The sequence below is a fragment of the Molossus molossus genome, unplaced genomic scaffold, assembly GCF_014108415.1.
Source record: "Molossus molossus isolate mMolMol1 unplaced genomic scaffold, mMolMol1.p scaffold_m16_p_9, whole genome shotgun sequence".
Lineage (NCBI taxonomy): Eukaryota > Metazoa > Chordata > Mammalia > Chiroptera > Molossidae > Molossus > Molossus molossus.
In genome coordinates this window covers 42,752,485-42,773,699 of record NW_023425403.1, presented here as the reverse complement: position 1 = coordinate 42,773,699, position 21,215 = coordinate 42,752,485, and the positions used below count along the sequence as shown (strand labels likewise).

General features: G+C 39.7%; 1 protein-coding gene and 1 pseudogene across 1 annotated transcript in view; both read right to left on the bottom strand.

The window, feature by feature from the left end:
* GPC5 (glypican 5) overlaps positions 1–21,215 on the bottom strand; it is a 1,298,292-nt gene that overhangs the window by 1,180,459 nt on the left and 96,618 nt on the right. The gene's annotated exons all lie outside the window — the stretch shown is intronic.
* LOC118622632 lies at positions 3,899–6,114 on the bottom strand (annotated as a pseudogene).

Sequence of the window (21,215 nt, the reverse complement as noted above, 5' to 3'; positions counted from 1 at the left end):
TACACTAAACCTTTAATTTGTATCATCATCTTCTAAGAGTAAAAGATGTAAAGAAAGCATGTTACCTACTTCAAAATCATTTCCCTAGACTAACCCAAATTATCACATTCCCCTTATATTTATCATCCAAAGCAATTATATGCACTCTTTAAGACACACATAGGATAACATATTTTATCAAATCTGTAGTATTCATGGTTATTTTGTGTTCTGTTTAAAAAGGGAAAATCTTGTCAATTACACTATATTTAGTCTACTACATAAATTTTAAGATGTATTCTGATTTCAGAGATGGTAAAACATTTTAAAGAAAATGTGCATATTAGAACTGATGAAATACAATATTCCTTACATGTTAGATGGTACTCTAAAGAGCTGCTTATCCAAAGACTTGTGTCCATCACCCACACAATTGTGCCATAAACTAAGCATTCCAAATACCATTCAATTTAGGAAAAGACATAGAGTCAAAGTCATTGGGCAAAGCCTCATCTATACATTGAGGCAAACAAAATCCTTCCTCTAGAGTCCTCTCATCTCTAACATGAGATTCTGATTATTAAAAATAATAGCAAGAGAATGTATATAATAAATCATGTTTATAACTATAACAGAATAATCAAATAGATTTTTTATAACTAAGATAAAATTAGATTCTTAAATTCTCTTTACTCCCTAGTGTTACTTTTTTTTTTTAATGTTTTTATTGATTTTTTAGAAAGAAAGGAAGGGGGAGAGAGAGAAACATCAATGTGAAAGAGAAACATTGATCAGCTGCCTCTTGCACACCTCCTACAAGGGATTAAGCCCACAACCCAGGCATATGCCCTGTTGGGGAATTGAACTGGGATGGGGCAACGCTTAATCCACTGAACCACACTGGCCAGGCCCCAATTACTTTTTAAAACTATTTGTCTTGATCTTTTAGGCCTAATTTTTCAGCCTACAATATTTATCAGCAGGTAAAGAGGTACTTAATATATATTAATGGGAGTTCAAATTTAAACTATTTTACGTTAAACCGCATGTCTTAAAGTAAGCTTTCCTACTAATTACCTAAAAGAAACACTACACCTTGACTATATTTTTCTCATGAATATTTCTTATTCTACCTTTAAAAAGGAACCAACTACATTTTCATCAAATTCAAAAATTTTACTTCATCATGTCTTTGCAGAATGAGCAGAAAATACATGAAGTTAGCTCTCACTCTACCATATATAAATCAAGAATTCTCACTTTATTATACTCATTTTATTATACTACATTTTTCTGAACCTCCCTTCTAAAATTAACATACCTGAAATTCAATTATCACATCAATTCCTAACATATGATGGGCTTAAACTATTCCAGGTTATTTTCACATATATTGCCTTTTGAAGACATATGCTGTCTAACTGTTGTGTTTCTATTTTATAGATGCTCTGTGAAACTTTGTCTTGTCAACCTTACTCGAAAAGATATTAAACAGAGATTGGTATAGTGTCTTCTTTGTTCTTTTTATAATTCCTATAAATGTATCATAGATAATTAGGCAATAAATATGTTACAATGACAAGAACAACTTTCAACTCCGAACAATTTTCCATTTTACTGTGATTTCCCAAACTAAGGATTTTACTCTCTATTCACCAAACCACAGAACTGTAGAAACCACTAAAGAATCAACCCACTTATTTTACAGATGATTTTCACCCATCAAGAATAACTATTTCCTGATGACATACCATGAACCAAGCAGTCTATAAAATGCTTGGCTTCAGGTACTTCATTCAGTCCTCACAATGACCTAGGATATAATTACTGGGACCATTTCACACATGAAAAATCTAGGTATCAGAGAACTTAATGAATTGGTCCAAGGCCACACCACTCCCTAATGGCAGAACTACAATTATATCTCTGATGTTTCCCTTCACACCAAAGTGTGTATGCCTTTCACTATAATTTTGGTCAACAAGAACATCAACAATGAATGCTTAAAAGTATCCTAAACCATTGTACCAATATTTTTACTGACATTTCTTCCTTTCTTTCCTTTTCGTTTCTTCTTAATAAAATTAACAATATTATTACTTTCCCCTAATATACAATAATGAAAACCTTATTAACAGTCCACTATCAATCATTAAAACATGTTCTCCTTGAAGATACTGGACTAAATTCAATATCAATAAGGTATATTCTTTGAATTATTTAAATCCATTTATCTAATCTATTTTCCCAGTTATCTGATGACATCTGGAAAGATCTAACTTTAGTTTTATTAAGCTTTGCCTAATTAATTTCATATCATAATTCAATGATGTACCTAGGTATTAGCCCACCAAGTAATATCTATAGAATCTCCTAATTGCATACACCAGTTAGAAAGCAAAAATGGTAAAAATTAAATTAAAGCTTTCAAAAATGATGTATAGTTGTGTGTTGATTCCATACATTTTTTATGTCCAACTTCCTACTTTGTAAAGAGGTAAAAGCTTCTAATATCAAACAGTGTGTGTAATGACCTTCATATGTGGAATTGCAATGAGTACTCTCTCCCAGTCTTTTTACATCTCCACCTGTACTCTCTCCTAAATATGATGGATTCCAATGGTTTCAGATTCAAATTTTATACATATAATCTCTCTATTACCTATCTCCATTGCAGGATACCATCCTGAGTTTCAACCAATATGTATCTCTCCTAAAATCTCTAAGTAGATGTGTCATGGGATGTATCAAATTTTTTCCAATAATGAACCCACTACCTCTACTCCTCTCCCAAACTTACTACTCCCTCCAGTGTTTTCTCTCTTAGAAAATTCACCCAGTTACTGAAGGTAAAAACCTGAGATTCATTCTTTCACCTCCTTTTCTTTTGTCCCACACATCCAAAATTTATCTATCTACCTCCTTATTATTACTACTGGAATTCTTCATCTTCTTTCCTTTCTTACAGTCATCCCTGTATTCCAAGCCAAGATCATTACTGTCTGCAAATTTGGTTTAGTAAAATCTGAATCCACTCTCCCACTCTAATTCTTTCTTAATTCTAAGCAGAGGGATCTTTTTAAATGCAAAGTGGATCACTTAATTAATATCTTTCTATGATTTTCAACTACCTTATGTCAAAGTCTAAAATCCTTAATATGGTTTACAAGGTCCTTCTTGATCTGGCACTTTTCCATTTTGTTCATTCTCAATTTTTTTATTCAGTTATAACTGCCATATAACATTAGTTTCAAGTGTACAACATAATAATTCAATGTTTAAATATACTGAAAGATGCTTATCAAAATAAGTCTAGTTACCATTTTCACCAAAGTTAGAAAATTTTTTTTCTTGTAATAAGAATTTTTAAGATTTAAATTCTTGGTAACTTTTAATCATGCACTACAATACTACTGACTTTAGTCATCAGGCTGTGTATACATTACGTCCCCATGACTTGTATTGTATAAATAAAAATTTGTACTTCTTAACCCCCTTCACTCATTTTGCCCACACCTCAACACCCCCCCCACCCCATTCTCTATATCTATGAGTTGTATTTTGCTTGTTTCTTTGTTTTTTAGATTCCACACATAATTTAAGTCATGTGGTATTTGTCTTTCTCTGTCTGACTTATTTCACTTAGCATTAATACCCTCAAGGTCCATCCATGTTATCACATTTATCTATCAGTGGACACATGTTTTTCTTCCATATCTTGGCTATTGTAAATAATGCTGCAACAAATACAGGTGTGCACATATTTTCAAATTAGTGAGTTTTTTAAAACATTAGTGCAAATCTCGATGGTTATTCTTACATATAAAAGTATTAGAGTTTCAAATGCCTAGGTTAACCATTTCAATTCAGAGGTAAAAACTTTCTAGCTTCTCTCAAAATGTTCAGAAAATATTCCACTTTAGTCTTCATTTGCTAGTGTCTCAGTAAATAACCATATTTTGGCCCTACTTAAAAATTTGCTTAATGGTGTTCCTGAAATGCTTGTCTGCATACATTGCCAATGGGCTAGAAGGGAAACGAGGAGGAGAGATACTCTGGCATCCCTGAGGTGTGGAGGCCACTGGCTCAGAAGTACATCCTACTTTGCTCCTGCTCTGGTTCAGGCCTACCGAAGGCCAGCTGGGTGCTGCGGAAGCGTCCTGCTGAGTAAGTCTACCTTGTGGGCCAGCAACTAGAGCCTATGAAAGGCAGTAATGACGCCCGTTGGTTGAGCTGGGCCTCAGGGACCCAGTAAAATGTGCAGTTTCCAGAGCTTTATGTGCATTCCAGACAACTGTGGCATTAGAACAGGGTGCAGGTAGGCCGGTTTGGAAACCACCCTGGGAAGAACTGCTCCATGCCACCATCCTGACCCTCGGCTTGCATTAGAGGATCTGGATTTACTTGTAATATTAGTGGATTTATCTGTGGTAGTAATTCTTGATCACTGATGAGTCCACTCCTGAAGGAAGTTGGCATTCCTCTCAGTGTGGAGCTGTAGTTTTTCCTTGCATGTGTGAAGGACTTCATAGAGGTGTTCTGCAAGCTCTTCCCCAAGTACACGGGTTGTGGAAGAGGGTGCAATCCTTCGCTGTGAACTGAAGAGGGCAGTCGCATACCGAGGGGAATTTTAAACCCTCGTCGTCGCCCAGTTGCATATTTTCGCCGATAGCAAATTCCGTGTTCGGCTTCGCCCGCTGAAGCGGAGAGCTGAACCGGAAGGTGCTGAACAAGGAATGCGGGTGCCGCCGCCCAGCCCAGTAAGTAGGTCTCGGAGAGCTCCAAGGCGCCTGGGTACTATCCTAGCCGCCGCCATATGGCGTGCAGGAACTGCCGAACAACGGAGACTCCCTCTCCGACCTCTTTAAGTGGTTGCATCTGTCTAGGAACTCATACCCCGCCATGACCCACTCCTTCTGTATCAGACTCTGAAATCCAGGAATTGCCCTGAAATAGGGATCCAGCATCCACTGAACGAGAGACACTACAATGCAGCCCCAGTCTCCTCCCTCCTCCGCTTGGAGGACTAGAGACCCGCTTGCTCTCCAGCGTGTGCACGAGTCCAGCCGAGTGTCCCAGCCATGCCCTCGCATATCCCGCCGCCCAGCACTCGCCAGGGAAGAGAGCCATTTCTCTTCCGTTCCTTCAAAAGGCTCGTGAACACCGAGCTGTGTTGAGTTTCACAAAAGCCACTTGCATTTCTGAGATACCGGGCAGGGTCCTATCCAGACCCGATTTGTAAACATCACGTCCCTGCGGACGACTTTCAGGGACCGCATTACAAAGGCTCTGGTCAGTTTTCCGCGGGAGCAGCTCGCCGTGGAGGAGGGCCCTCCACACAAGGGCGGCCATTCGAGCGGCTGCAGCGTGGCTCCCTCTCCCAACAAAAGAATGGGGAGAGCTCTGGGTCCTGGCCGGCTAAGGGACTGCACTCCGGCAGGAAAGTGGGTATCATGTAGCCCTGGCTAACGGACAGAGTCCCCACCCGAAAGCGCCCGTCCCCGTGGTTTCTCCGTCCCAATCTGCCTCAAAGGCTGCAGTTTCTCCCCCGCCAGCTCCTGGGGGTACCCCGTTAGTTTCGTTGGCTGAATTGTAGCATTTCCCCCCACATGTGCAAATGCCAAGAGCAGCCGGGGGCCCCGTGGCTGGGAATAACGAGCTCTCGCAAGGCATGCCTTTTGGCCACTTGGAGGACCCGGTTCATCAGAGCGAAATCGGACAGTTCTGAAATCTTTCCAGTGAGGAACTCGGTTGGATTAAACCTCAGATTCTGACTAGGGCCTAGGGCTTTCTGCTTCCCCTGCGGTCGTTCTCTGTGCCGATTTTCTCAATGCCCATTAAAGGGACATCACGTCCACCAAAAGGCAGGCTTCTGTAACGGAATTCTGTGATGGCACTGGGGCGTTCACAATCAAGGAAAACTGGAGGTGACTGCCTCCCAGCCTCCCCCCACACAGCACTGCCTTGTGTCCGTTGCATTGCATTTTTCTCACTAAACTAACTTCACGTACAATTTCTCCTGGGAAAAGAACGGGTTCCAGTTTTTTTAACCATCGGTTCCTAATTAATCTTATCAGTCAGGACAGCGGCAGGCAGTAAAACCAGGGTGGGTCCGGGAGGCTTGAGGAAAAACATGGTGCTGCCGCCTTTTCCGCTGTCCAGGTCACAGCCCAGGACTTCCGCGAGCCAGCAGCAGCGGGGGCGCCTCCCAGGCCTGCGGGCTCAGAGCGCCCGCGTGGCGCCAGCAGGGCGGGGTGGGGCGGGGCGGAGCGCCCGCCTGAGGGGGAGGAGCCAGGGCAGAGTCCAGAGTCCGGTGGACTGAGCGCCAAGGCCCATCCCCGGAAGAGGCCCAGCGCTCCGCCCAGAGAGATGGCGCGCAGGGGCGGTGGCCGGCTGCTCTCCGCCTCTAGGCCTCGCTGGCGCCATTATGCAAGGCCGCGCCAGAACACAAGGCCAGCGCCGCCATTATACAACGCCAGCGACATTACGCAACGCCGGCGCCATTGCGCAAGGCTGGCGCCAAAATGCAAGGCCGGCGCGCGCACCCGCGGCCGCTGCCGCGCACTCGTGGCCGTTGCCGCGCACCCGCGGCCGTTGCCGCGCACCCGCGACTGCTGCCCCTGCCTGGACCTCCTCAGCGAGGGCGCGAAGGAGCCGCGCCCGGTGGCCATCTTGGGAGTGCAGCCTGGGGAGGGTCTCAGATTCTGTTTTCATTTCCTTCGGATAAATACACACAAGAGAAATGGTTGAAGCGTGGCAGTTCTAGTTCTAATTTTTCAAGGAAACTCCATACGTTTGTTACGTGTGCCAGAATGTTTCTGCTTTGCAAATGTTTCTTTCTCCTTTCAATTAAACAAGCAAAAGTCACAGATCCAGACTGACTTTTTCTTGCTTAATTGAAAAGAAACGAAAATATTTCTAAAACAAAAACATGTTTGCATACATTCCAAAGAGCGGCATCTTGAAAGGCCTCTGACCTATTTTGCACAAACAGCCCCGCATGGCCCTGGGGGGTTGGCTCAGCGGTTAGTCGCCTGCGGCGGGACCAAAGAGTCGTGGGTTTAACCCTGGTCAAGGGCACATACCTCAGTGGGGTTTGATCCCCCACCCGGGTGGGGGTTGTGCTGGAGGCAACCAATCATGTGTCTCTCTCTTGCACTGATGTTTGTCTCTGTTTCTCTCTCTCTCTCTCCCCCCTCCCTACCTCTCTGAAAAAAAAAGAGTCTTGCATTGAAAAGAAAACCCTTATATGGTTACATGCCTTGGCCAGCGCCGCTCAGTCCAGTGTGCTCAGTGGTTAGCGCGCCAGCCCGGCACCAAGGGTCTCCAGGTCAATTCCCAGTCCAGGGCAAGTACTGGGATTGCACGTTCCTCCCCAGCCCTGGTTGGAGTCCATGCGGGAGGCAAACAATGGATGTGAGATGTTCTGTCTGTCCCTCTGTCTCTCTCCCAACCCCCTCTCTCCACCCCCACTCTCTCCACCCCCACTCTCTCCACCCACATTCTCTCCACCCCCACTCTCTTCCTCTCTGCCTCCCTTCCTTCCACTCTATCTAAAAATCAATGGAAAAATATCCTCAGGTGAAGATTAACAACAACAAAAACCCTTACACCCCCCCTCAAAAAATTAAATACTATATGACTAAAGGCAGCATATATTTTGAAGTTTTACAGTCTTATTAAAATTGCTGATTGTGAAACTACTGTTTCTTAACAGAAAATGAGTTAGAGGCTGCCTTAGTATTTACAACAGCCTTTTTTGCATGATACCTAATGTTAATTTCAATCTAGTTTTCTGTTTATGCAATAATACACAATTATATTGGTTACTGACACTCAATTAGACATAAACTTGACTTAGAGCCGTTTGAGGGCATCAAAATTTCAGTTTCTATATTGCTTTACATGATATATTTTTTATGTTGTACCATTTATTTACATAGTGCTTTCAAAACTAAATACATAGCTGCTATTTTCTTCTACTATAGATCTGTAGCTAGAAAGGTATAATATATTGTCATTTTACTGAGATTATGGCACTATCCTAAATAATCTGTAAGAAAAAATGTTTGTATTATTCATTGAAAAAATAGATTCAATGTTTCATTTCTATGGCCATTTAATATGTCCTGTTAGATTATATAAATCTATGCTAAATCAAAGGGTTTTAGGGGATAATAATCTTGAGTAATATTATCCAAATACTCAAGCATTCAAGCTAATACCAAAGAATGCTATATAATAGTACTTTGGAGTTTACTAAGAATATTATCTGAATATCAGTAATTAAACAAAGAGGTTAAATGTATAAAAGACTATGACCCATATTATTTTATAAGAAATGAATAAAAAATTTGCTCTATATTAATTCATTCAGATATCCATAGAATTGACTTAAAAGAATTGTTTTCAACTTAAGGTAATTACTGATAAAAAGAAGAATCACCTTATATCTTCAATAAAAAGGAGAAAAAGAGCTTAGAAATGATATTCTATATTCACAGACAAGAAAGGAGTAAGGGAATAAGAAAGGATAAACCAACAGTTTAAAAACTGATAAAAAGCCCTGGCCAGTTTGGCTCAGCGGTTAGAGCACCGGCCTGCGGTCCAGAGAGACTGGGATTTGATTCCCGCTAAGGGCACGTACCTCGGTTGCAGTTTGTCCCTGGCCCTGGTTGGTCGTGTGGGTGGCAGCCACTCGATGTGTCCCTTTCACGTCGATGTTTCTCTCTCTCTCTGTCTTCCTCTCTCTCTCTCCCACTCTGTCCGAACAAAAAATGGAAAAAATGTTCTCGGGTGAGAATAATAAATAAAAACTGATAAAAAGCCTGGCCAGTGTGGCTCAGTGGATTGAGTGTCGTCCCATACAGACTGAGAGGTCCCTGTTCAATTCCCAGTTAGGGTACGTGCCTTGGTTGTGGCTTGATTCCCAGTAGGAGGCATGCAGGAGGCAGACAATAGATGTTTCTCTCTCACATAGATATTTCCCTTTCTCTAAAAAAAAAAAAAAAAATCAACATATTTTTTTAAAAATTAAAAACTGTGATAAAGAACAACATTTATACAAATATGCATTTATGAAAATAATGGAAATAAGTTGAATTACTCCCACCCAAATATAGACATAGATCTATAGATTGAAATTAATTTTAATGCTATCTTCAAGTTATTGATTTAAAAACAAAATCAGGGGGTTCCAATCAAGATGGCAGTGTAGGTAAATGCAGTACTAGGAACCTCCCACAACCACATCAAAATTACAACTAAATTACAGAATAATCCTCATTCAAACTGCCTGAAATCTAGATGAACGGAAGTCCTACAACTAAGGATACAAAGAAGCCACATCAAGTCTGGCAGGAGAGGTGGAGATTCACAACAGGCGGGTCCCACATCTACATGTGGCAGTTATCAATTGCGAGGGATATCTCAGTTGCAGAGGTCCCCCCTAAGAATAGAGGGGTACCAGCCCCACATCAGAACCCTTAACCCAGGCTGCTGGTGCTGGGAAGGGAAGTCTAAGAAACCTCTGGCTGTAAAAAGAGCTGGGGACTTCTGATCAAGATGGTGGTGTAGGTAAATGCAGTACTCACCTCCTCCCATTACAACATCAAAATTACAGCTAGACTACAGAATATCTATCATTCAGAACCACCAGAAATCAAGCTGAATTGAAGTCCTACAACTACCAAATTAAAGAAGCCACATCAAGACTGATGGGAGGACCAGAGGCAAGGAAGGGCTAGTCACACCCATGTGTGGCAGATAAAAATCCAGAGGGATACCTAACCTGTGAAGGTCCTCCCTGAGGAGCAACAGGTCTCTATTCCACAACATACCCCCCAGCTCAGGGTTTCAGTGCCAAGATGAAAAGTCCCCATAAATTCTGGCTGTAAAAACCAACAGGAATTGAGGCTGAAGGAAGTTGAGGCTGAAGGAGGTTAAGGCAGCGGAGTCCCAGGCAGCTTCTCTTAAAGAATGGGCACATGGACTTACTCAAACTTATTCCTTCTGAACTCCAGCATGGGGAGGCAGCTTGAAAGGCACCAGATACATATGGGAAGAACTGAGTTGTTTGGCATCGGGGTAAGAGCTGGAGGGGCAGCTTTCTCTCGGACTGTGCTGGCTGACGCTGTTGTTCCTTTGGTGAGCCCCTCCCCCATGGGGCTGGGGGACAGGTTCTATATCTGGGATTCCAGTGCCTGGCTCACACTGTTTGCCCCACCCTGATGATTCCCTGAGGCACTGCCCACCCAACTTTCAGGCACACCCAAGCTGCTTCCAGTGGCTTTACCATAGGAATGGCCTGTTTGGGCTACTGCTTCAGATTTTCCTAAACTCTCTCAAACAAGAAGCATTTGACCTCAGCAAGCCCCATACTTCTCGCTAAGTGGCCCCAGGCCTGGCACTAGCAGCAGCCAGCCTTGGTTCACAGCTTGGCCTCTCCTGGGCACCTCTAAGCCCAGCACAAGAAGCAGCCATCTGCAGATCACTTTGTAGCTTATGCCTGGTGGCCCCAGGCAGTGGCTGACTTTGGCCTACACCTCTCAGGAGGCTCCAGAGCCCGCACACCCAGTGCACAACTTCAGACCATATCAAAGGACCAAAACCCAACCACCTCCACAAATGACATACTCAAGGGGTATGCTCAGTGGGTACCAGACCCCTGCTGAAGTAAGTCTTGCTCTATGTGGTAGGCCCCTGCATAGCTAATCCTCAAAGATGGTCAGAGGTCGATGGTCAGTGGGCACAGCCAGTCCTTGCAGCTGATCAGCCTGAGTAAATCCCTTCCATTGACATGTCAACAGCAATCAAGACTCAATTACAGTAGAAGGCTTCATAGACCACATGTGAGTGTACCACAAGTACCCAGCTGGGGTCATCAGGAAGACTGTGCTACTGGACTCTACAGGACACCTACTATAATAGGCCACCCTACCAAGCATAGGAGACATAGAAATTCTACCTAATACAAAGAAACAAACACAGGGAGGCAGCCAAAATAAGGAGACAAAGAAACATGTCCCAAATGAAAGAACAGAATAAAACACCAGGAAAAGAACTAAAAAAGAAAGAAAGAAAGAAAAATGGACATAAGTATTCAAACAGAGTTAGAAGCAGAGTTCAAAGCATTGGTTATAAGGGTGCTCAAGGAACTTAGTGAGGACCTTGAGAGCATAAAAAACGACATCAGAAATGAAGGATGCACTACCTGAAATAAAGAATAATTTACAGGGTATCAACAGTAGAGTAGGTGAAGCTGAGAATCAAACCTTCGATTCAGGATATAAGGAAGCACAAAACATCCAATCAGAACAGCAAAAAGAAAAAAATTATCAAAAAGAAAAAAACAGGATAGTGTAAGGAGCTTCTGGGACAACTTCGAGCATACCAACATTTGCATCATGGGGATGCCAGGAGGAGAAGAGTGAGAGCAAGAAAGGGGGGAGATGTATGTAATACTTTAATAAAGATAATTTTTTTTTAAGTTTTAAGAAGAAAAAAAAGCCAGGATTGTGGCTGAGTGAGAGGAGTTCCAGGCTTTCCTCTTAAAAGGGCCCATACAAGGACTTACTCAGAATCACTGGCTCTGAGATCCTGCACTGGGCAGCAGCTCGAAAAGCACCAGGGACATAAAGGAAGGAACTGAACTGTTTGACATCAGAGCAAGAGCTGGAGAAGCAAATTTCTCACAGACAGAAGCACTAGCAGAGGCTATTGTTTGCTGAGACCTTCCCACACAGAGCCAGCTGGTAGGCAGGTACATATCTAAGTCTCCATCAACCTGGAAGATAGTTCTACCTCTATTAGGTAATTCCCTGAGACCACACCCTACCCAATATGAGGGCCCAACCAAAGCCATTTCCAGTAGCTTTTCTATACAAATGGCCTATCTTGCCTCAGGCTTCAGACTTTGCTAAAATCTTAAACAGCAGCATCTGACCTCTGTGTAACCTGTACATCTGGCAAAGTGGCCCCGGGCCTTGCACTTGTGGCAGCTGACTTTGGGTGGAACTTTGGCCTTTACTGTGCATCTCCAAGACCAGCACAAGTAGCAGCCATCTACAGATTACTTTGTAGCTTATGCCCAGTGGCAGGAGGTAGGGCACAAGCAGTGGCTGACCTTTCACCTCTTGTGAGGCCCCAAAGCCAGTGCACCTGGTGGACACCTGTAGGCCATGCCAAATAAATAACTACCCTACCACCTCCATGAGCTACACACCCAAGGGGCAGATATGGTGGGCACCACTGAAGCAAGTTCTGCTCCATAGGGTCAGCCCCTACACAGCAGCCTCTCCTCCGCAGACATAGTGGGTCCTTGCAGCCAAATGGCCTGGGTGACAGTCCCTCCCAGTGATGTGCCAATAGCAATTAAGGTTCAACTACAGCAGGACAGTGCAAACGGCCCACACAGGGGGCACACCTGGAGCACCCAGCTTTGGTGACTAAGGAGGCTATGCCACTGGGCCCTATAGGACACCTACTGAATAAGGATACACCAAGTCTTCAGAGATGTAGTGCCTCTAATTAATATATAGAAACAAGCACAGGGAAGCAGCCAAAATGAAACAAAGTTCCCAAATGAAAGAATGGGGGGGGGGGGGATCTCCAGGAAAATAACTAAATAAAATGGAGGCAAGCAAACTACCATATCCAGAGTTCAAAACAATGCTCAAGGAATTTAGTGAGAATTTCAACACCATTAAAGAAAAAATACAGCAATATAAACAAAAAAGAATCAGTCAGAAATGAAGGATACACCAAGTAAAATGAAGAATAAATTACAGGAAATCAACAGTAGAGCAGATAAATCCAATAATCCAATCAGCAATTTGAAAAAAATGGGAAACAGAAAACACCTAATCAAAAATGCAAAAAAGAAAAAAAGTATCCCAAAAAATGAGGATAGTGTAAAAAAAACCTCTGGTACAACTTCAAGCACAACATCTGCATCATGGGGGTGCTGGAAAAAGAGAGAAAGCAAGAAATTAAAAATCTACTTGAAAAAATACTGATGGAAAACTTTCCTAATCTGGTGAAGGAAATAAAAATACAAGTCTAGCAAGTAAAGAGAGTCCCAAACAAGATGAAACCAAAGAGGTCCACACCAAGACACGTCATAATTAAAATGCCAAAGATTAAAGATAAAGAGAGAACCTTAAAAGAAGCAAGAGAAAAGCAATCACTTACCTACAAAGGAGCTCCCATAAGGCTGTAAGCTGATTTCTATACAGAAACACATCAGGCCAGATGGGATTGGCATAAATTATTCAAAATTATAACAAGCAAGAACCTGCAACCAAGACTACTCTATCCAGCAAGACTAACATTTAAACTTGAATGCAAAATAAAGAGCTTCCCAGACAAAAAAAGGCTAAAGGCGTTTATTACCACCAAACAAATATTGAAAGAAAGAAACAAAAAACTGGTTTAAGAAGAAATATATAGAGAGAGGAACATGGGTATAGATTTTAAAATGCAATAAATAAGTACAGTCATCCCTCGCCGCTTTGAACTTCAACTTTCGTGGCTTCACTCTATCGTGGATTTTTCAAATATATTCATTAAAAAGTTGATCAAGACAGTGAAAATGATATAGCACACACTCAGTTGTCTGAGTTGATTATACATCCCTGTATTACAATTAAAATTAAAATTATTGTATGTATGGACTGTAGGCCTATATACTTGAGCACCCCAGGAATCCTTCAACACCAAGTACAACCACTAGAGTCTGGAACAGATGAACCACAATAAATGAGGGACAACGGTACATATCAGTAATAACATTACATGTAAATGAATTAAATACTCCAATCAAAATACATAGGGTAACCCTGACAGTGTGACTCAGTGATCAGAGTGTTGGCACATGCACCAGTGGGTAATGGGTTTGATTTCTGTTCAAGAGCAGGTACCTGGGTTGCAGGTTTGATCCCTGGCCCCAGAGGGGCACATGTGGGAGGCAACCAATCAATATATATCTCTCTCACATCAATGTTTCTTTCCCTTTCTCTCTCTCTCCCCATCCACCCTCCTTTCCACTCACTCTAAGAATCAGTGGCAAAAAATATCTTTGGGTGAGGATTAACTACAACAAAAAGAAATGGGGTAACTGAATAGATACAAAAATATGACCCATATATATGCTGTATACAGCCTGGCCAGTGTGGCTCAGTGGATTGAGCATTGTCCCATGACTGAGAGGTCCCAGTTCAATACCTAGTCAAGGCACATACCCAGGTTGTGGGCTTGATCCCCAGTGGAAAGTGTGCAAGAGGCATCCAATCAATATTTCTCTCTCACATCAATGTTTATATCTCTCGCTCCCTTTCTTTCTCTATAAAATATATATATATTTACATATATATTTATATTTATATATATAAACATATTTTTTATATACTGTCCACAAAAGACCTACCTCAGAACAAAAGATGCACACAGAATGAAAGTGAAGAGATAGAAAAAAAATTTTCCATGAAAATGGAAACAACAACAAAAAGCTGGGGTAGCAATACTCATATTTGATAAAACAGACTTCAAAATGAAGGCCATAAAAAGAGTCAAAGATGGTCACTACATAATATTAAAAGGATCAATCCAAAATGAGGATATAAACTTGGTAAACATATATGCACCCAATATAGGAGCATCAAAATATACTTAAAACCTTGTGGAGGACTTTGAGGGAAAAACTGACAGCAATATAGTAACATTAGAGAACTTAAACATCCCACTGACATCAATGGATAGATCTAGACAAAAATTAACAAAGAAACCGAAACCCTAAACAACACACTAGGTCAGATGGATTTAATTGATATATACAGAACATTTCACCCCAAAGTTGCAAAATATACATTCTTCCCAAGAGTACATGGGACACTCTAAAAGGTACACCACATGTTAAGATACAAACTAAGCCTCTGCAGGTTCAAGAGATTGAAATCATACCAAGCATCTTCTCAGATCAAAATGGTATGAAACTAGAAATCAATGACAATAAAAACACTCAAAAACATTCAAACATATGGAGGCTAAATAGCATGTTATTAAACAATGAATGGGTTACCAAGGAGATCAAGGAAAAAATAAAAAATCCTGGAAACTAATAAAAATGAACACACAACAACAAAAAATCTATGGGACACAGCAAAAGAAGTCCTGAAAGGGAAGTTTATAACATTAGAGGCCCACCTCAGGAAACAAGAAAAATTCCTAATAAAATGTCTTACCCTACAACTTAAAGAATTAGAAAAAGAACAAAAAGAAAAACTCAGAATAAGGGGAAGGAAGGAACTAATAAAGATAAGAGTGGAAATAAATGACATAGAGACTAAATAAAAAAAACAATACAAAAGATCAATAAACCAAGAGCTGCTTCTTTGAAAAGATAAACAAGATTAATGAACCTTTACCCAGACTCAAACAGAGAGAAGACCAAAATAAATAAAATCAGAAATGAAAGAGGTGACGTAACAATTGACACCATAGACATACAAAGGATTGCAAGTAAATACTATGAACAATTATATGCCAACAAATTGGACAACCTAGGCAAAATTGACAAATTCCTAAAAATATACACTGTTCCAAAACTTAATCAGGAAGAGTCAGAAAACCTGAACAGACAAAAAACAACTAAGAAAATTGAAGCAGTAATCACTAAACTCCCGGCAAACAAAAGCCCTGGTCCGTATGGCTTCACATGGGAGATTACCAAATATTCAAAGAAGAACTAATACCTATTCTCCTCAAACTATTCCAAAAAATTCAAGAGTAAGGAAGAATTCCAAGCTCTTTTTATGAGGCTAGCATAATACTAATTCCGAAACCAGATAAATACAGTACACAAAAGAAAATTACAGGCAAATATCCCTGATGAACATAGAGGCCAAAATCATCAACAAAATATTAGCAAATTGGATCCAGCAATATATTTACAAAATTATTTACCATGACCAAGTTGATTTATCTCAGGGAAGCAAGGCTGGTACAATAATGGCAAATAAATATCATACACCACATAAATAAAATGAAAGATAAAAATCATATGATAATATCAACAGATGCTGAAAAAGCATTTGACAAAATCCAGCACCCACTCTGGATCAAAATTCTCAGCAAAGTGAAAATAGAAGGATCATTCCTCATCATAATATAGATCATATATGAAAAACCTACAGCCAACATCATACTCAATGGGCAAAAATTAAAAGCATTTCCTTTAAGAACAGGAACAAGACAGGGATGTTGCTTTTGCCACTCTTATTCAACATAGTACTGGAAGTTTTAGCCACAGCAATCAAACAAGAAGAAAAAATAAAAGGCATCCAATTGAAAAGGGAGAAGTAAAACAGTCATTATTCACAGATGACATGATATTGTACACAGAACATCCTAAAGACTCCACCAAAGAACTGCTGGATTTAATAAATGAATTTGGCAAAATAGCAGAATATAAAATTAACATCCAGAAATCTATGGTATTTTTATACCCCAAAATAAATACACCAAAAAGAGAAAATTAAAAAAAAATTCTATTTACCATTGCAACAAAAAATTAAGACACCAGGGAATAAACTTAATCAAGGAGGTAAAAGACCTGTTCTCAGAAAACTGCAGGACACAGAAAAAAGAAATCAAGGAAGATATTAAAAAATGGAAGCATATACCCTATTCACAAATTTGAAGAATCAGTTTCATTTATATGTCCATATTACTCAAATCAATCTATAGATTCAATGCAATCCCTGTTAAAATTCCAATGGCATATTTTATAGATCTAGAACAAACACCCCAAAAGTATATGAAACCAAAAACCAGCTTGAATAGCCACAGAAATCTTTAAAAAGAAGACAAAGTTGGAGGGAACAAAATTTTGGATATCAGATTATACTGCAAAGCCATTGTAATCAAAGCAGCTTGGTACAGGCACAAGAAACAGGCATACAGATCAAAGAAACAGAACAGAGAACTCAGAAATTGACCCAAGACATTATGTGCAATTACTATTTGACAAAAGGAGACAAGAGTTTACAATGAGGGAAAGACAGTCTCTTCAAAAAATAGTGTTGGAGAAATTGGACAGATACATGTTAAAAAAAAGAAACTAGATCCCCAATGTACACCATACACAAGAATAAATTCAAAATAGATAAAAGACTTAAATGCAACTCGTGAAAGCATAAAAATCCTAGAAGAAAATGTAGGCAGTAAAATCTCAGACATCACACATAGAAGAATTTTCATCAATACCTCACCTAGGACAAGAGAAAAAGAAAAAATTAATAAATGGGACTATATCAAACTTAAAAGCTTCTGCACAGCAAAAAAAAAAAAAAAAGCAGCATCAGAATGAAAAGAGAACCCACTGTATGGAAGAACATATTTGCCAATGATACATCAGATAGAAAGTTAATTTTCAGCCCTGGCCGGTTTGGCTCAGCGGTTAGAGCGTCCGCCTGCGGTCCGGAGAGACCCGGGTTCGGTTCCCGCTAAGGGCACGTACTTTGGTTGCAGTTTGTCCCCGGCCCTGGTTGGTCGTGCGGGTGGCAGCCACTCGATGTGTCCCTTTCACATGGATGTTTCCCTCTCTCTCTCCCTCCTACTCTGTCTGTACAAAAAATGGAAAAATGTCCTCGGATGAGGATTAAAAAAGAAAGTTAATTTTCAAAATACATAATACACTCAAATAACTCGACAAAAAGAAGGCATAAAATTTAATATAAAAATGGACAGAGGACCTAAATAGACACTTCTCCATAGAGGAAATACAAATGGCAAAGAAACATAAAAAAATTTGCTCAAGGTCACTAATCATCAGAGAATGCAAATTAAAACAACTATGAGGTATTACCACACACCTGCCAAAATGGCTACCATAAACAAATCATCAAACAAGAAGTACTGGCAAGGATGTGGAGAAAAGAATACTCTAGTTCACTGCTGGTAGGAATGCAGACTGGTGCAGCCACTATGGAACACAGTATGGAGTTTCCTTAAAAAACTAAAAATGGAGCTGTCATTTGACCCAGTGTTCCAACTTCTAGGAATACATCCTAAGAAGCCTGAAACACCAGTCAGAAAGAATATTTGCACCCCTACATTCATAGTAGTGCTATTTACAATAGCTAAGGTCTGGAAACATCCCAGGTGTCCATCAATAGATGTATGGATAAAAGTTGTGCTACATTTACACAATGGAATACTACATAGCTGTAAGAAAGAAACATCTCTTACCCTTTGAGACAACATGGAGGGACCTAGAGAGTATTGTGCTAAGCAAAATAAGCCAGTTGGAAAAAGACAAGTATCACATGATCTCACTTATTCGTGGAACATAATGAACAAAATAGTTCCAAAGACATGGAAGTAGAGAACAGACTGACAGACCTCAGTAGGAAGAGGGGTGGGAAGAAATTAATCAAACAACTGATATGCATATATGCATATCCAATGGACACAGACAACAGTGTAGTGAAGGCAGGGGTTGGTGCAGGAGCAGGGAGGAGGGTGATGTCAATGGGTGAAAAATTGAGGGAGGACACCTGTAATACTTTTAACAATAAAGATAAATATAAAAAAACAAAAGTGAAAGGATAGAAAGAATATTCCATCCAAATGGAAACAAATAAAAAGCTGAGTTAGCAATACTTCTATCTGACAAAATAGACTTAAAAACAAAGGCCGTAACAAGAGACAAGGAAGGTCATTACATAATACTAAAAGGATTTATCTTACCAGAGCATATAACCCTGGTAAACATATGCACTCAATAGGGGAGTATCTAAATATATATTTTTAAAATCTTGATGGGTTTTAGGGAGAGACTGAAAGCAGTACAGTCATAGCAGAGGATTTTAACATCCCAGTGTCATCAATGAATAGATCTTAGAGACAAAATAATCAAAAAGGCCACAGCAACCTTAAATAACACACTAGATCAGGTGGATTTAATTGCTATTTAGAAAACATTTCATTTAAATGCAACAAAATATACATTCTTCTCAAGTGCACATGGAACATTCTCAAAGATAAACCACATGATAGAATACAAAAGAAGTCTTAACAAATTCAAGAAAACTGAAAACATATCAAGCATCTTCTCAAATCACAATGGCATGAAACTAGGAGTTAATTACAAAAAAAAAAAAAAACATTCAAGCACATGGAGGCTAAACAGTATGTTACTAAACAATGAATGGGTTATCAATGAGACCAAAAATAAAAATAAAAAATTACCTGAAAACAAACTAAAATTAACACACAACAAACCAAAATCTATGGACACAGCAAAGCAGTTCTAAAAAGAAAGTGCATAGCATTACAGGCCAACCTCAAGAAACTAGAAAAATCTCAAGTAAACAATCTAACCATACACCTAAGAGAACTAGGAAAAGAACAACAAACAAAGCCCAGAGTAAGTAGAAGGAAGGGAATAATAAAGATCAGAGTGGAAATAAATGACATGGAGCCTAAAAAAAAAAAAAACAAACAATATAAAAGATCAATAAAACCAAGAGCTGGTTCTTTGAAAGATAAACCAGACTGACAAACTTTTTAGACAGACTTATCAAGAAAAAAAGAGAGAGGACCGAAATAAATAAAATCAGAAATGAAAGAAGCAAAGTAAAAACCAACACCACAAAAATACAAAAGATTGTAACAAAATACGATGAACAACTATATACCAAAAAAATTGGACGAGCTGGGTGAAATGATTAAATTCCTAGAAACATACAATCTTCCAAAACTGAATCAGGAAATATCAGAAAATCTGAATAGACCAATTACAACTAATGAAGTTGAAGCACTAATCAATAAACTCCCAGCAAACAAATAACCTGAACCAGATGCTTCACAGGTGAATTTTAATAAACATTAAAAGAACTAACACCTATCCTTCTCAAACTATTTTATAAAATTCAAGAGGAGGGAAGGCTTCCAAGGTCATTTTATGAAGCCACCATTATCCTAATTCCAAAACCAGATAAAGATACTACAAAGAAAGAAAATTATAGGCCACTATCCTGAATGAACATAAATTCTAAAATCCTAACAGAATAGAAATGATACATTGCTCTTGCCAGTTGGCTGGAGCATCATCCTGCACACCAAAAAGTTGTGGGTTCAATACTCACTCAGGGCACATATCTAGGATACTGATTCGACCCTCAGTAGGTGCACCTCAGAAGGCAACCCATTGATGTTTCTCTCTCTCCCTATCTCCCTCCCTCTCTTCCTTTCTTAAATCAATGAAAGCAAATCCTCATATGAGGATTTAAAAAAAAGCATAGACCATAATCAAGTAGGATTCATTCTGTTGATATAAGATTGGTGCAATATTCACAAATCAATAAATGTGATACATCACATAAACAAAATGAAAGATAAAAATCACATGATCAGCCCTGGCCAGTGTGGCTCAGTTGGTTGGAACGTTGCCCCATACACTGAAAAGTGTCTGGTTCTATTCCTGGTCAGGGCACATCCCAGATTGCGGGTTGAGCCCCAGTTTGGGCACATACAGGAAGCAACCCATCAATGTTTCTCTCTCTCATCAATGTTTCTCTCTTTCTTTTTTTCTCCTTCTCTCTCTTCCTCTCTCTATAAAATCAATAAAAGACATCCTCAAGTGAGGATTTTTAAAAATTCTTAAATAAAAAAATTACGTCATATCAATAGATACAGAAAAGGCATCTGATAAATTCCAGCATTCATATATCATAAAAAGTCTCAGCAAAGTGGAAATAGAGGGATGATACTCGACATAATAAAAGCCATATATGAAAAACCTACAGCCAACATCATACTCAATGAGCAAAAATTAAAGTGTTTCCCTTAAGATAAGGAACAAGATAGGGATGTCCACTTTCACTACTCTTATTCAACATTGTACAGGATTCTGAGGAATAGCAATCACATAAGAAGAAATGAAAGGCATCCAAATTGGAAAGGAGGAAGTAAAACTGTCATTATTCTCAGATGACATGATGTTATGTATAGAAAACTCTAAAGACTCCACCAAAAAACTACTAGATATAATTAATTAATTTGGCAAAGTAGCAGGATACAAAATTGATATTTATAAATCAGTGCCATTTTTATACACCAACAATGAACTATCAGAAAGAGAAACTAAGAAAACAATTCATTTTCTATTGCAACAACAAAAATGAAGTACCTAGAAATGAATTTAACCAAGGACTTAAAAGACCTGTACTCGAAAA